General features: G+C 31.1%; 1 protein-coding gene across 1 annotated transcript in view; it reads right to left on the bottom strand.

The window, feature by feature from the left end:
* shn (zinc finger protein schnurri) overlaps positions 1-732 on the bottom strand; it is a 102,982-nt gene extending 102,250 nt beyond the window's left edge. Inside the window, exon 1 of the mRNA XM_080172171.1 lies at positions 440-732. The gene's annotated coding sequence lies outside the window, so the exon portion shown is untranslated. The remainder of the gene's footprint in view (positions 1-439) is intronic.
* Positions 733-6,000: the final 5,268 nt, after the last annotated feature.

Raw genomic sequence — 6,000 nt, forward strand, 5'->3', positions numbered from 1 at the left:
TGCACGGCATGGTAAAAATAAGTTTCAAGATAACATATATAATTTACAAAATTTGAATAGAAATAATAACTAGGCATCAATAAAATAGTCTTCATGATGTTTTTTTTGTGAAAATAGTACGGGCATTTTAGTTGCATATAACACAAGAATATGATTTGTTTTTAATATTACATGGTAAAAATTCTAATATTTGCCTTTTAAATGGAGTTTTATATGAAACAGAAAAAAAAATATAACAATTGCTGATTTTATATTCAAGTGCATTTCGTGTACAGTTCTCCTGGGACGGGAGGTTGGTGGAACTCTCACCAAAATAGGTATAAACTATAAACATAGACTTATGAAAAGCTACATTGTAAAGGAGAACCATATCGGTTCAGTGGTTTGCAAGATCTATCGATGCCACACATCCTGTTACTTTTATGTAAGGATAACTTACCCAGACATTAGTAGACAAAAGTTCACCAAATAAATAATTCACAAAAAAAATGTCACTTTTTTTAGATTCTATATCAGAACACTATCTTTAATAACAGCTATGCTAACACTATTCTTTATATATCACTAATAATAATAACTATTATTATTTTTAACAAAATATCTTTATAACTATTATATATTTATTATATTATTTTACTAATATACAGACAGACTTGTCTCTAGCTGTCTGCTTTATTTGTTACTTGTTCACTTTGACTTACACATACACTAAGCGATTTACAGGGATGCCGAAACTTTTATATTAATTTTCCCTTATTTTATCTAAAAAAAATTCCCCAACTTTTTTCCCTAACAATTTGGAAATGAAAAAAATTAAGATTTTTAACAATTAGTTGCAGACACTACTCTTTGTATGAAACCTGAAAAATGTTGAACTAAGATTTTAGGGAAATATAAGTTTTAAAATTTGGCTGTCTGTATTACTGATTCACTAATAGGAAACAAGAAGAGAGAGAGAGAGAAAAGAAGGAGGCGTGAGTAAACAACTTATGATTGAAAAGGGAAGAGAGAAGGGATACGGGATTGCCCACTCTCGATCAAGGAGGAAAGGGGGAAGAATGAATAGAAATGATGAAGGCACCACCTTTACTTACACACAAACACACACGCTATTACTCACGAACACACACAAACGCACCACAATTGCAGACTCTAGGGTGGCTCAACTGTTTCAACAAGTAAATGGAAATATACTTATTGAAAATCGTCAAGAAATTAAAGATGAAAAATACTTTAAGAGTTTTAAATAAGAACTGCATTTTAGTTCCCCATAAATGTATTTTTATGAAACTGTTTTTGTTGTATGTTATCTGCGTGAACAGATGGTGTATGGCTAGCTGTTTAGCAGCTTTCTCCATTCAAAGTTTTTGTCAAAATATTGACCTTGTAAATTGGGTTTAATCACTGATTAATAATCAGTTTATATTTTTAAGTTCAAATACTAAAGCAAAAAACATTTTAAGGCATAATTTATCAAAAACTGTACAAAAAAAATTCCTGATAAAAATCCTGTAATCAATAAATAAATTGATATATTAATGATTAATTTCTGTGAAGAGTAAGTAAACTATATGAATACTTTTGTTCCATTTAAAAAGAATATCAGGTTGAAATATTTTAGAAAGTTGATTTATGAATTATGACATCTCATGAAGTAATTTACACTACGCAATTTAAATAGATAGAAAAATAGAATAGGAAACACCAAGGACCTCAAAGGATTTGACAATGGATAATCAAAGGAAGCCTGCAGGAAATACACTGCTCTAACTGCAGAAAGATTGTCACAAATAGACCAAATACCATAAATTTAAAGCCTTCAGTTATAGTCCATTTTGTGGCGATGCCCTTTAAGGGGCGTTTCTTTGTATTTTCATATTGTTTTTTTCCTATTTCTAGGTCCTGCGGGGGTCTTTAACCCTGCGAGGCCAATTGTCTATCCCTGAAGGGCAATCACCTAACCAAATATAACCTAACCTAACTTTAAATAACCTATCAAAGGCCATTGTTAAAATATGATAAAATGCCCCTTAAGAGGCGTTGCCATGAAAGAGACTACCTGAAATTTCACATTTAGATTTTATTAGCCAAATTATATAAACAATGTTACTTTGAACAACCCAATCATGATTAAATCTTACTTCTCAAAGTTTTTGAGTTAAGAAATGGCAAAACTAAATTAAAAACTATTAATAACAGCATGATTTTCAGTCTCTTTTTTCAGTTTAAATCATGTTTAAATCTTACTCATAGAGAAAAAAATACAAGAGAGGAATCAAAGCAACTAGAAGACGAAAATAGGCAATGGGCCCAGGGGCCTAATTAGCGCTGTTGCCGCGCTAAATTTTATTGCTATTCCACCACTTTTCAAATGGGAGGATTACAAAATTAATATGTAAAGTTTTAATAATTAGAATATAATATTTAAATTTAAAATAAAAAGAAAATTTTGTTATTAAATATAAAAAATACTAAAATAACAACATCTAAAATAATATTTTTTTTACTTTTTAGTTACTTTTAGATATTGTTGTTTCAATGTTTTAATTAAAAATTACAAAGAATTTATTTTTATTAAAAAAATTTGTGCATGAAAGATGAATCCTTTCATTTCTAAAAAGGGGTAAATTTTTTTCATAATAAACATTCAGCTGATTCTGACCGCCCACGGCTGTTTGCTAAATATCGCTTTTCTTTTTATTCACATTATTATCTATGATTGACATACAAAAAGCCCTGGGTGGCTTTTGATTTTCGTCTGCTAAATTTTCTTTAAAAATTCAGGGATGGGGAAGTAGTATTTTACCATGAAAAGGAGTATTCATCCTCTTATCCTTTTTCCTTATGATCTTACTTCTCAAAGTTTTTGAGTTAAGAAATGGCAAAACTAAATTATAAACTATTAATAACATGCAGCATGATTTTCAGTCTCTTGTCCACTACCTCACTGGGGCTGTTATTTTAGAGGTAGGCTGAAATTCTATCCCTCTAAAATTGACAATCATTACTTTGGCCATTACGCTACATTCCTGTTCATTTTTTGTTCAGAACAAGTCTAAAACAAAAATTGAGTTATATACATTTTTAAAAAGGAAAGAATAGAATGATGAAACTGAAATTTAACTAAATATTTCAACTAATGTTTATTTTGGAATGCCTAAACATATACAAAATATAATTTTATGAATTTTAAAATACTAATAATGATAAAGTAAATTATCTAAAATCATGAGAAGATTATGGTGATATTTTATTCGTGAAAAGAAAAAGAAGTCATCCACCCTACCTAAAAGTTACTAAAGGAGAAGTATATATTTAAGTGCAAAGATTTCTTGTCAAAAGGGGAAGGAAAATAGAGGTGTACCCTCTGTCCGGGGAATTCAGTTCGGAGATTTTCCAACAACAAATATAGAAAGTTTAGATCCTCAATTCTTCAATTGAACCAATAGGAAAAATAGCGTGAAAAAACCGATGACATGAAATGAAATAAAATTAACACTAATTTTTAAATTCATTCTTTAGGAAATTCCGCGATGAAAAGTTGAATTTTATGGGATAAAGCTTTCTCTTGTAAAATGATTTTTCAAAAATTTCGTCCGTCGTATTTTGATATTAAATCATTTGTGACAAAAAAATTAAATAAATTTTGTCCACAAAAGAATCCTTTATTTGGACCGGTCGTATTGTTTCTAATTAAGCATCTAGAGTAGTATTTCTATTTACTGGGGGCTGTGGAAACTAGGGGAGAGGAGGGAGAAAGAGCTAGGGCATCCCCCAGTCGCGTCCGACTGAATTTCTTCAGAACAATTTTTATAAAACTTCAGAACACAAACAAAACTCAAAGGTTTCGTGATTTTAAATGAATGAAATATATCTTATTCATTTTTAATTTAGATTATATATTTACATTTAATTGAATTTCTTTTTTATTCATTGTAATTTAATTTAGTAATTTCTTTCTTAATATTTAATATCATTCATGGTAGACTTTTGTTTTTATGATATCACTAAGCAAAGCTTTTCTATAACTAGAAAAAGTATGTGATTAAATCTTAATACTAACTCAATTTAATAGCCTTGCAGTCATAATTTTTACTTTCCGAATAAATATGGTTAATTTCTTAAGTACTTACTGACCTCCTGAGATATTCATAAAGCTTTCCTGAAATCTTTAGCTTCAGACAGAAAACTTTATAAGTTTCCTATCGAGTTAGTGTCATAACAGATATATTATTACTTGGATCTTACACCAGATTTTCATGTTTTCTAATAAAGTGAAACACGCAGCGGGCTAAAATAACGATAAACCACACCCTTCCCATACCCTGTTCTCAGCCCTATTACTGGTTGAACGAACTGACCAATTAGTAAGTTTCATGATAGCAAGCTAAATTGTCTACAATTTTCATAATATCCACGTATGTATATTCTACATGCATTATATATACTGTCACTAGCGGCTTCGCCCCTAGCCTCTGGTAAGGGGTGTCAACCCTCCTATATAAATAGAATTTGTTAAAAAAAAAAGGCACTAGTACAGCCTACCCAAAAAAAGAGTTTGGGGGATTTTTTGGGGGGGAGTTGGGGGTGTCCCAATCCCCAAGAAAATAGCATAAAACCACCACAAGACCAGTAAATATATTCCCTGAAGAGTAGAATCCAATTGGTTCAGTGGTTACCGATATCTTAAGGGACAGACGGTCGGACAGACAGACAGACATCGTTCTACTTTGTATTATAGATTAATATAATACTCCCTGGCCCCCTTACCGTAGTCTTACTTAACTTTAATCTTGAAACATGTCTCCCCAAATCTAACCCTACAGGGCTTATCCCTGACTAATATACCAAACCCTGCGAAGCTACCTCCATCCCTACATTACCTAACCTAAATTAGTTGATAAGAGTGTATAATCATTAGTGACTGTAGCATATATTTGCTAGCTTTAACATAAAATGGAAAATTTGTATGTCATAGTTAAAATGATATAATTTATACTAGGGTTGGCAATCCGCCCAATTTTTGGGCCAGATTCGGATTTTTACAAAAATCCGCTCCAAAAATAGCAGAATAATCCGTGGATTGCGGATTCTTTTTTTTTTTGCGGATTACGGATTTTCGGATTGTGGATTGCGGATTCTAGCTATGTTTTTAATTGTCTTTTTATAAATAAAAAATTCTACCATTTTAAACCATTACTTAACCTAACCTAACCTAAAATAAGCAAGAAAAGCTATTGAGAAAATAAAATACAAAAAAAACTTTGGATGCAGCCCACCATTTTACTTGTAGTTAAGGAACAATAAATTAAATACTTTTTGGTTTTTGTGTGCCACATTTTCAATTAAAAAATTTAAGTGCCACAAAACTTTTCAGCCATCCTCAGCCTCAGCCACTTCCATCACTATAAGCCTCAGCCACGTCAGCCGCAGCCGCAAACTAGGATTCAGCCGCAGCCGCAGCTGCGCGGCTGATAGCGCGGCTTCCGAACCCTGCACAAAAGTCATAAAAATTAACAATCCGAATCCGCAGCTTAAAATGCGGATTCTTATTATGAGTTCAAAAAATGGTCGGATTTCGGATTGCCAGCCCTAATTTATACTACATATATCACATTGATAATTCATTTCTTTAATGATTGCTCTTTAACTTATTTATATCTGTCTGTTCTTACCATTTTATGGGAAATCTATTAAAAGGCTAATTTGTTTCTGAAAAAAAAACAAGGAAAAGAGGTGACATTAGGCTATAATTAACTGAGTTATTTAAGCAAACAAAATTTAGCATAAATGGATATTTAAATCCCAAGGTATTAAATGATCGAGCGTTAGCTCATCATTTAATACCGAGGTTAGTTCAAATCTCAAGTATTGTCCAAACGTTTCAACAAACTAATCGACAGTAGGACTAATTTGGTTTATAAATTAATTGGCTTCAGTTTATTATGTAAATATTAGCGAGATCAATAAGTAAAGTTTTTCTTTATTAAATGTATGGCT

The sequence above is a fragment of the Acartia tonsa genome, chromosome 9 (genome assembly GCF_053477335.1).
Source record: "Acartia tonsa isolate MP-2025a chromosome 9, ASM5347733v1, whole genome shotgun sequence".
In the NCBI taxonomy this organism is placed as follows: Eukaryota; Metazoa; Arthropoda; class Copepoda; order Calanoida; family Acartiidae; genus Acartia; species Acartia tonsa.